This window comes from Dreissena polymorpha, chromosome 9 (genome assembly GCF_020536995.1).
Source record: "Dreissena polymorpha isolate Duluth1 chromosome 9, UMN_Dpol_1.0, whole genome shotgun sequence".
Lineage (NCBI taxonomy): Eukaryota > Metazoa > Mollusca > Bivalvia > Myida > Dreissenidae > Dreissena > Dreissena polymorpha.
The window spans coordinates 80,368,477-80,380,590 of NC_068363.1; positions in this window are offsets into that span (position 1 = coordinate 80,368,477).

The window sequence follows — 12,114 nt, forward strand, 5'->3', positions numbered from 1 at the left end:
CCCCCTCACACTATGACCCCCACCCCACCCACCACCCCCCTCTAAATTTTTTTTTTTGAAATTTTCTTTTAAGATCATCTTAAACGGTTATGTTTGAAATACCGTCCAACCATCGCACCCAAAAAATCCCCCCCCCCACATCCCCCCCCCCCCCCCCCCCGTTTTTTTTTTTTTTTTTCTCTTTTTTGGAAGATAATGTAATAAATGTCAACAAAACCCACACTATACCACCCCTTCACTCCACCCCTCCCTCCTTTTTGATTGAAAATGAGAGTCCCTTCACCTTTAAAAAGAAAATAGATGAGCGGTCTGCACCCGCAAGGTGGTGCTCTTGTATTAAGTTGCTATTGTATTGTATTTAGAATTGGTAGATATTGTTAACATCGTAATAATATAATAAAAATAAACTTTATAAACGGTATTTTCTATTGTTTGGTTAAAGAAGAACAAGGTCTGGTAAGTTTGGTGAGGTCTGGTAAATATTAAAAGTTATTTGACCACTTGTCCAGTAAATTTTTGTTTTGTTTTTTGCATGGGTTGGTTAAAAGGTGAGTTCACTAACCAAGGCCTAAGACTTTTACCTGCTTAAAATGTATTAATGTGAAATTTAATAAGAGCTGGTTGTGAAACAGTTTGTCTGGCTTACATTGCTAAATCAGAAAACATGGTCTGAGTTGAGGGTCTCAATGATACCCTTGGCATATAAATACAATCTGTATGTAAGTTGAGGCAGTCCTTCCCAAATGCCTTTATTGCTGGACAAAGTGAATGAGAGGTACTGGTAATGATCATATTTCGTAAACCAACTGACAGCACAATTGTCTTGATCTTTACTGTTTAACGGAAGGGCCAAATAACCTTGAATATGTGCCCTGTTCATGAATAATTATTTACGGTGTAAAACAATAAGCAAAAGACATATGGCTGTTATTTTTCTCCTTTTGGGTAATGCTGAATATATAAGATACTAAAATCATTCCAATTGTGTATGCAAACCAGTGCACGAATGTGTAACATTCAAAGATACTTTGTTATTTATTTGGCAAATTCCGCCTTTAGATTTCGATTTTCAATAAATAAGTGATGGGAATCCAAATGGGATTTCATGATCCTTGTAACAAATTAAACAACCTCAACTACATATAATATATATAATTTTACATGAAAATTTTTAAAGATTAGTATTAGTTCTTTGAATTCTTATACATACCACCTTATAGAGTATGCATTAAATCTGGTTAAAGGACATCATTTGTAATGATGATACTAGTTGTTTTATTTCTATTCTATTAATGATATTAAATATATAATGTATATTTGTAACTTTGAAATATGTATCTTACGTATCAATAAAAAATACAACCAGTCCTCACTCAGTGTGATTGGCAAAATTAGCCCATGGCTTAAACTGAGAATACTTGGCCAAGAAAAATTGAATTTTGCTGTAACATGTACTTCATTAAACTCTTAAAAAGCATAAAACATAGTAAAATGTTTGTTATTCTGCAAGCTTTGGATCAGGAAAAAGTTGATCAAGCTCTTTAAATGCTTTATTTTGATCAGGATTGCGTAACGAAATGCACAAAATACCAGAACTTCCAACTCAAGCATGTCTTTGCTTTCAGTAAGAAGATGGTGGGCATGTGGACGTGTGGAGAGATGTTTTCAAAACGTGTTACTTTGTGATCCGTGAAGCCCGGCCCAGTTCTGGATCTGCGGCTCTCTGCAAGTCATGATCGACATCTCCATTTTTCTGCAGGTGTTTGCGTACAGAAAATCACATCGCGCCGTCAGTTAGTTGCGTACAATCTGTAGGCTTCTTTTGTTAACTTTTATTATATTTATTAATTACTTCAATTCAATGCATTGTTGTTCTTAAGGATTTATGTTTATGTCTATAATTGCATGTATTGGTATTTACCATTTTTTGCTGTTTTGATTATATCCTGTTAATGTCATTTTGTCTAACACTTGTTTATTCTATACTGCATTTTCAATTTTCCAAAATTCTTAAGTTTAAAATATTTTCTATATTTTTTCTATAATAAACTGTATAAGCAAATATCTACATCTATTTAAATTTAAAAAATCTGAAATCACATGACCTTAACGTCTTATATTTGGAACCTAACATTTTATTACATTCTTCAACAGCAAAAAAATTAAATTATGGCTTTGGGGTAAAAACTGGTCTTAGATCTACTTTTTATGCCCCCGGTAGGGTGGCATATAGCATTTGAAATGTATGCGTCTGTCCGTCCGAAAACTTTAACATTGGCCATAACTTTTGCAATATTGAAGATAACAACTTGATATTTGGCATGCATTTGTATCTCATGGAGCTGCATATTTGAGAGTGGTGATAGGTCAAGGTCTTCCTTCAAGGTCAAAGGCCAAAAAAAGTAATCAAAGGGAAGTAACAAGCTTTAAAGGTAGATAATTTATATTTATCATTTGGCAGGTACAGATCATTTTTTCAAGGGAAGTAATATTGTTTAAATGGAGTATAATAACGAAAAAAAAAAAGTGCAAATCAAAGCAGCGCGCGTAGGGGGCATTGAGTTTCTGACAACAATTCTCTTGTTTAATTTTAAAGTGATACTTATTATAAATGACCATTTTTATAAATAAAACAAGTAATTAAGATTTGATCAAAATAAGTCGTTAGTAAGTTTATTTGTAGTTTTATAACTACTTATTTCTTGAAAAAATTACGTGTTGTCACATTTGAGCAGAAATTTTCAAAAAACGGGCTGTAGAGAATATAAGCAGTGCTTCTCCAGATATGCCCTTGAATCCGTATACTCCAATCAGGTGTCATAATGTACCGCTTTAATGGAGCCTCTGAAAACCCCACTTCACTTTCTAGGAAAAGCACAGGCCTGGTCTCTAGCTACGTGCTGGCGGCATATGTGAGTCGCGTTCTGAAAAAAACTGGGCATAATGCATGTGCTTCAAGTGTCGTACCAGATTAGCCTGTGCAATCAGTAAGGCTAATCAGGGACGACACTTTCCGCTTTTATGACATATTTCGTCTTAATGAAGTCTCTTCTTAGGCAAAAAATCCCTTTTAGGCAGAAAGTGTCGTCCCTGATTAGCCTGTGCAGACTGCACAGGCTAATCTGGGATGACACTTTAGCACATGCATTATGCCCAGTTTTCTCATACGCGAATCATATCTTAACCTAATTTTGTACGACGGGGCTAATAATGAAAATTTTATTAAGTTTTGGTGTTTGGGCCCGCTTTACTCCTACAAAGTTATCCATTAGCTATTGCTTTCATACTTGAAAACACTCACAAACTATCATAAGGGGACTGTACGGAACAAGGTTGTATAAATCTGGTTTGTCATTTTACGGAATTATGGCCCTTTTTTGACTAAGTAACTTTAATATATGGTTAAATTTTGTGTTTACATCCACTTCACTTCTAAGTATCAAGGCATGCTTTCAAACTTCAAATACTTTCATGCTATCATGAGGGTACTTTACCTGGCAAGTTGATTTACTTGACCTTTGATCAGATTTGATTGATACTTTGACAAAACAACTCTTACATGACATACTACAATAGACTCCACACCCAAACCATCCCCCATGCCCGCCCCCCCCTCCCCCGAATCTTCCCCCCCCCCAAAAAAAAGAAATAAAATTAATTTTCATTTTTTTTTTTTGGAAAAATCATCTTATAAATGACCACACCCTCACACTATACCCCCCCCCCCCCTGACACCACCCAACCCGACACCACCACACCCCCCCCTCAATTTTTTTTTTAAACATGGTTAAAAACAAAAATATTTATTTTTATTATTTTATTTTTGAAAGACGATCTAACTATCCCACCCAAGAATCCCCCCCCCCCCCCCCAAAAAAAATCTTTTATTTTTGTTTTGTTTTTGCATTTTTTATTTCTTATTTTTGGAAAATAATGTAATAAATGGACCACACCCCCACACTATACACCCCTCTCCCACCCCACCCATCTATCTTTTTTGATTGAAGAGTTGAGATAGTTCCCTTCACCTTTTAAAAGAAAAATAGATGAGCGGTCTGCGGGTGGTGCTCTTATTTCCTGTGCAATAATTCTTAATTAAACAGACTTTTTCTGTTATTCATATTTTGTATCTCACAATGTAGCAGACTTATCAGTTATCAAATCAGTAAAACAAACCCTCATACCAAACATAACTGTAAACAAACCCTCATACCAAACATAACTGTAAACAAACCCTCATACCAAACATAACTGTAAACAAACCCTCATACCAAACATAACTGTAAACAAACCCTCATACCAAACATAACTGTTAACAAACCCTCATACCAAACATAACTGTTAACAAACCCTCATACCAAACATAACTGTTAACAAACCCTCATACCAAACATAACTGTTAACAACCCTCATACCAAACATAACTGTTCCTTTGTTGTGACCAAGTCAAAACCAGAAATTTGGACTTTTAACATTAGGTAATTACAGGAGTGCCAGTTATAAGTTACTCAAATTCAGAATTTAATCAATATATCATTGTAAGTCTGCTTAGATATATTAGTGAGATAGATGTTCCCGAAAAAATGTTTTGGTTCTCTTTATCTCTTGTTTTTTTTTAGAACTGTCACAGTAATGTTTAGGGAATTGTTCACAGTTTGCAAGATAGGAAAATAAATAATGTAGATAAAAAAAATGAATGCATGATATAAAAACAAGCAAAATAACACTCCTCCTTAAATGTTTTTTTAAATAGAAGCACATTTATGTATAATTTTGATTCATAATCAGTTGACTACTTGAGTCGTGTTCTTTGAAAGCTGGGCATAATGCATGTGCGTAAATTGTCATCCCAGATTAGCCTGTGCATCCGCACAGGCTAATCAGGGACTAAACTTTCCGCTTTAATGACATTTTTTGTTAAAATGAAGTATCTTAAGGCAGAAAGTGTCGTCCCTGATTAGCCTGTGCGGATTGCACAGGCTAATCTGGGATGACACTTTACGCACATGTATTATGCCCCGTTTTCTAAGAACATGACTCAATTAGCATTTGAAATGATTTTCATCAACTATTTGAGCCTCACTCTGGGAAAATAAGGCTTAATGCATGCGTGTAAATTATACGCGTTCTGAGAAAACGGGGCTTAATGCATGTAGGTAAATGATACTCGTTCTGAGAAAACGGGGCTTAATGCATGTGTGTTAATGATACTCGTTCTGAGAAAACGGGGCTTAATGCATGTGTGTATATGAGACGCGTTCTGAGAAAACGGGGCTTAATGCATGTGTATAAAGTGTCATCCCTGATTAGCCTGTGCAGTCTGCACAGGCTAACCAGGGACAACACTGTCCACTTTTATGATATTTTTGGTTTAAAGAAAGTCTCTTCTAAGTAAAAATCTAGTTTAGGCAGAAAGTGTCGTCCCTGATTAGCCTGTGTGGACTGCACAGGCTAATCTGGGATGACTCTTTATGCAGATGCATTAAACACCATTTTCAAGGAGCACCGCTCAAATTGTCATTTCAAATTAGCCTGTTTGGATTGCACATGCTAATCTAGGAAAACACTCTCTGGCCAAACTTCTTGTCTGTAGACAACCTAGGCCTCTGTTGTTTTAAAAGTTGCCCATTAGATAATGATTAAGTGGTACAGTAATTTTTTGCCAACATTCTAAGATTTTATATTTTTCTTTGAATAAAACAGTGTTCTAAATCGGTACAGAGAATTCAAGTATGCTGCATAATTTTGCCTTGTTTTCTGGCAATAAAGAAAGGGATGTATGTCTCCAAACTTTAATCATCGGTAATTTAACCAACAGTTGAACACCTTAGTGGTTATTTGTGCAGACGTCTGACATATTTAATGGGAAACAAATAATTGAAATATTGTTTACATGAGAAATTATGTGATGCATGATTGTTATATCATTAAATGATAAAAAATAAGTTGTTGTCAATGACTAATTTCTAAATAGAAAGTATTCCAATAACCTGATTAGTGTAAGCACAATTCTATTGTTTTAAATGTTCAAAAGTTAGTTTGTGTTCTGTGTGATGTGTCTGGGTCTGTTTAACATACAGTTTGTTTCATATGAAATAAACCTATGCAGCTTTGCTTCAATCATATTCTTCAAATGACTTGCATTGTGGGAGAATGCAACTTCTGCAGTATTCTGCGTGTGTAGCTCAATACCAGACTGCTTACCAGACCAGCCTGAGCATTTGCCCAGTCTTGTCAGGAGCTACCCTGCTTGCTATAAAGTCATGCAAGGTTTCATCCATTTGCCCAGACTTGTCAGGAGCTACCCTTCTTGCTATAAAGTCATGCAAGGTTTCAATCTCATTAGCAGACAGTTTATCTCATGACCAGTCTGCGTGACGGCCAGGCTGGTCTAAGGCTGCCCTGGCAGCATATGCGATAAGATCCATTTTCGCATAACGCGGGTTTAATTGCACCTGCTACGATTCTTTTGATGCTTCCATAAAGCGATTGTACATGAGTCAATGTGATTGTCGATATATCAAGTACTGGTATACAAACAAATTTCATTATAATACTCATTATTAATATGAACTGTGGTATGCCATTGGTCTTATGCCAAATGCTGCAGCCTGGTCAGGAGCAACAATGTCACTCACTGTCTAATTACGGGGCGGAGTAGATTTGATTAAGACCACGCACATTTACGTACTGGTTTGGTGCTACACTTGCCGCATATGTCATAAGACCCATTTTCGCATGACTCGGCTATATTTACGTTGTCATAAAACTGGTATCCATAATTTTTACTATGATGTTTGTCTGGGTAAACCAGATAAAATTATTATATCTATAACATCATTAAAACTGTCGAGATTTCGTTCGTTTGTCCTTCCTTCCGACTTCTTAAAACAGAGTATAACATGTAAAATAACGATGGGATTCAAATGATATTTAATATAGTGACCGAAAACATTACTTGGAAAGGAAGAATGCAAGGTCATTGTATCTTCTATCTTGTTATTAGCTTCTATTCGGAATTAAAACAGCCGATCATATATTTACTAAAACTCGGTAAAACTAAAAAGAGGTGTACCGGTAATAACATTTCTTACGTCAAATTGCATTACAATAGTTATGCTTTTTGATGCTGGTATACATCACAGTGTAGAATATGAATACGCATTATATAATAAACATTTTCTAAGTGACTCGACAAGTTTGGATGTTAATTGGCCGAAGAAAAAATGTATTTTGATTCCTTCTCAGAGAGTAGAATGGCTCTGGCATGTGATCGATATGCATAAACTCAGTTTTTCATATCCAAAAACACAGTGACAAGGTTAGAAAAAGTATTGTTTCGATGATCTATCAAATTCATCAAACGAAAGAAAAAGTAGAAGCAATGAGATTAATAAATACTATGGATGCAAGAGGTTATTCGGTTAACCTACCGAAACGACCAGTTAACCGGTTACATTTTCGGGAAAAGGTTAACCTGCAAAAAATATTTGATTACGTGTTATTTCATGGAATAATTCGTATGATTTTACTTTTTTCGCTTGACATACTGCCAACTTGCGCTGGCGACTAGTAAGAACAACATGCCGCACCATCGACGGTAATAAATAACGTGTCAACAATCAAGGTAATCAAGCAATTAATCAATACCTTAGTGATAACAAATAGGCGGTACGTTTTGATAACTGACATTATTGTTTTTTTTCGACTCGCTAAAATTTAACTAGCGAACTGCGGTGAGTCGGAGCGAAGACGTAATCGACACGTTTATTTAACTCGCGATAAAAAAAAACAGTTGAGACATTTGACGGCTTATTTTGATGATTTGTTTACCAATATCCAACACTCATTGCTCGCGAAAATATCATGATTATAAGTAACAATTTTATCAAGAATTGCATTCGTAGTTAAAATCTTGACGAGTTAACGTCCTTTTGTTTATCAAAAAACAATATCATTATGATAATTTACGTCCAGTGATTCCACCATTACCGTCCGATGAAAGTGTTATTTAAGAAAGCAAATTATTAACTAATTAAATTATTAAACATCAATTAAAATATTTGCAAAATAAAACCGTCAAATTTAGTATTTTTGTAATTGTTTAAAATTTGGGCGCTACGGTACATTAACAAACAAACGTAACTATCAGTATTTGAGATCATAATACTTAGTTACTTCTCTATTAAAGCGGGATTATACGATTTTGTATATGTGTTAACTTGTTATATATTGATAAATTGTGTTACAATAACACATAATAGTCAAGAAAAAATATACATTTAAGACGAATTTTATAAAATGCAGGAAAGACAAATTACCGACCCGAGCCGATTGTGACAAAGATATTTCGTACATATTTTCCTACAATAACCGAAGCATTCGTCTTTTTAGTTAGTGTTCGTGTGTCGTATGAATAGAGTTCGCTGCAGGAATTTATAATGAACCGTTACACTAAATTTTGATTCACATCGTACATGCATAATTTACATGCTGGCGAATTCGACTGTACAGCCTTTTTCGATTTCAGAATTAAATATCTGGCTTATTTCGCAATTTTCGACAAAAGCTCTTCTTAACTTTTATTTTAATTTATATTAAAATATATGTTTATAAGTTTTTAACACATTTTATATAAATTAATAAATATTTGACAAAATCGTATAATCTCGCTTTAAATAAATGTACTGATTATATTAAACATTCAACTTACATATTGTGCACAATAAATTTAATTTGCATTGGTGTCATTTATTTTACCCACATTTTTAGCTCACCTGAGCACATCGTGATCATCGTGAGCTTTTGTGATCGCTTTTTGTCCGTCGCCCGTCGCCCGTCGTCAACATTTTGCCTTGTGAACACTCTAGAGGCCACATTTATTGTCCAATCTTCATTAAATTTGGTCAGAACATTTGTCCCATTGATACCTCGACCGAGTCCGAAACTGGGTCATGCTGGGTCAAAAACTAGGTCACTAGGTCACAAAAAGAAATACCTTGTGAACACTGTAGAAGTCACATTTGATGCCCAATCTTCATGTAACTTTGTCATAATGTTTGTCTAAATGATATGTTGGTTGAGTTGAAAAATGGTTCCGGTCCGTTGAAAAACATGGCCGCCAGGGGGCGGGGTAGTATTTCTTATATGGCTATAGAGAAACATTGCGAACACTCTTGAAGTCACAATTTTTGCCCAATGATCATGAAACTTGGTAAAACATTGGTTTCATTGATATCTCGAACGAGTTCGAAAATAGTCCAGATCGGTGAAAAAACATGGCCGCCAGGGGGCGTGGCAGTGTTCCTTATATGGCTATAGTAAAAACTTGTTAACACTCTAGAGGCCACATTTATTGTCCAATCTTCATGAAATTCGGTCGGAAGATTGGTCTCAATGATATCATGAATGAGTTAGAAAATGGTTACGTTTGCTTAAAAAAACATGGCTGCCAAGAGGCGGGGCATTTTTCCTTATATGGCTATATATGGCTATAGTAAAACACTGTGAACACTCTAAAAGCCACATTTATTGTTCGATATTCATGAAATTTGGTCAGAAGATTGGTCTCAATGATATCTTGGATGAGTCAGAAAATGGTAACGTTTGATTGAAAAACATGGCTGCCAAGGGGCGGGGCATTTTTCCTTATATGGCTATATATGGCTATAGTAAAACCTTGTGAACACTCTAGAGGCCACATTTATTGTCCAATCTTCATGAAATTTGTGCAGAAGATTTGTCTCAATGATATCTTGGATGAGTTCGAAAATGATTACGTTTGATTGAAAAACATGGCTGCCAAGGGGCGGGGCATTTTTCCTTATATGGCTATAAATGGCTATAGTAAAATCTTGTTAACACTCTAGAGGCCACATTTATTGTCCGATCTTCATGAATTTTGGTCAGAAGATTCACCCCAATAATATCGTGATCAAGTTAAAAAATCATGCTGATTGGTTGAAAACATGGCTGCCAGGGGGCGGGGCATTTTTTCTTGTATGGCTATAGTAAAGCCTTGTTAACACTCTAGAGGCTACATTTATTTTCCGATTTTCATGAAACTTGGTCAGAAGATTTGTCCTAATGATATCTTGGATGAGTTCGAAAATGGTTTCGGTTGCTTAAAAAACATGACCACCAGGAGGCGGGGCATTTTTCCTAATATGGCTATATATCATGCTTTAGTAAAACCTTGTTAACACTCTAGAGGCCACATTTATTGTCCGATTATCATGAAACATGGTCAGATGATTTGTCCCAATGATATCTTGGATGAGTTTGAAAATGGTTCCGGTTGGTGGAAAAACATGGCCGCCAAGGAGGCGTGGCATTTTTCCTTATATAGCTATAATAGTTACACCATGTTAATACTCTAGAAGCCATATTTATTGTACGATCATCATGAAACTTTGTCAGAAGATTTGTCCCAATGATATTTTGAACAAGTTCGAAAATGGTTCCAGTTGCTTGAAAAACATGGCCACCAGTAGGCGGGGCATTTTTCCTTATATGGACTTATGAATCTTCATGAAACTTTGTCAGTATATTTGTTTAAATGATATCTTGGATGTGTATGAAAATGGTTCTGGTGTGTTGAAAAACGTGGCTGCCAGGGTGTTCACTAGTCATGAAAGTTGGTAAGAACATTTTGTTCTAATGACATCTTGGGCTGCACAAAACAGGTCAGTCCCTCTTGTTTAATTGTATAATGAAAATCAAACGATACTACTTCGGCTACAAACGCTTAAATGAAAATAACAAAATATGCAAGTATCGAATAAGAAGAGATGCGGATTCGTTGAACACACATGACCCACATTACGTCGAATTCAAAGGGGAAAAAGCATTTCTATATTAAGCCAATTTGAGTTTCAAAAATTAAAACAGAATGAACACAGGAACACACCATTTTTGTGAGCGATACGACGCGAACGTAATATAAGCGACCCAACCAAAAATAAGTTAATATCACTTGCAAATGAACATTGTGTAGTTCTTTAATTTTTTACTCTATGCATTTACGCAGGAAAAATAAATAAAATATATAGCATACATTTACAAAATTATTAAAATAAATTGTACAATACATTTTATTACGCCTTCATCAGGATAACACAAATAATAACAAAAAGCGGAAGTTTTTTTATAACATCAACATAACATTTAGTTGTTATATACAAGGTACAACATTTGTCAACAACGTAGCCTAACACCACACACAATTCAGTTTCGATATCAAACTGGAGGGCGCATCAGGGCTAAAATTTAGTACTAGGGCTGGTTTCATTCTCAGTTGTCAATTCAATCTCATTTGTAAACATATCAGATGGATCAAACCCATATTGTTCCTGGAACTGGCTTAGTGTTAATTAATTACAGTTGCTTGTTGCTCATTTTCATCATTTAATTCATCCTAAATTAATGAGAATTTGATTTTGTTAAATTCGTCAGACACCTTGAGGTGTTTTCAGAAAAATACGGTCGTGTCTATTGTGGATTCAAAGTAAATTGTGACAACAGATCCAACCGGATCCAACCTAACCCTAACCTTTTACGGCAAACCTTTGTTGTATCCAACACTGCAAACAAACCGGTTTCTTCTAGACTGTACGGAAAAATACAACAGACAAGGTGCGTGGGAAAAACGTAGTCCCGATTCGGCACGTGTCGTGGTTTAGAGCAGAAATTTAATCATTGGGGCTTTAATCAACCGAATTCGCTGTAAAAGTGTGATAAACATTTGTCCATAACTTCCTGTTAAAAAATAAAATTTGATTAATCTTTTTGTGGTCTGTATGTTAACATCTAAACGTTATTACAAAATATTTACCGCAAAACATGTTTTGCAAAGGGTTATGTTGATGTGAAACGAACTTCTGCATTGTACATGACGAAAACAAACATCATTGTTTCAAGAGCATTTTATCAAATTATTAACAAACTTTGTTGTTCTGATTTCCTTACAATAGAACCAATCGGGCTAGCAATCACGAAATCACATTATGCGCTCATGCAATTGAAACGTGTAGTTTTTTCTTAGAGGCACAAGCCGCGATATGTATCAATACTAAAAGTTATCGTACGTCGAAGTCTTCGCTCACGTTACGTACA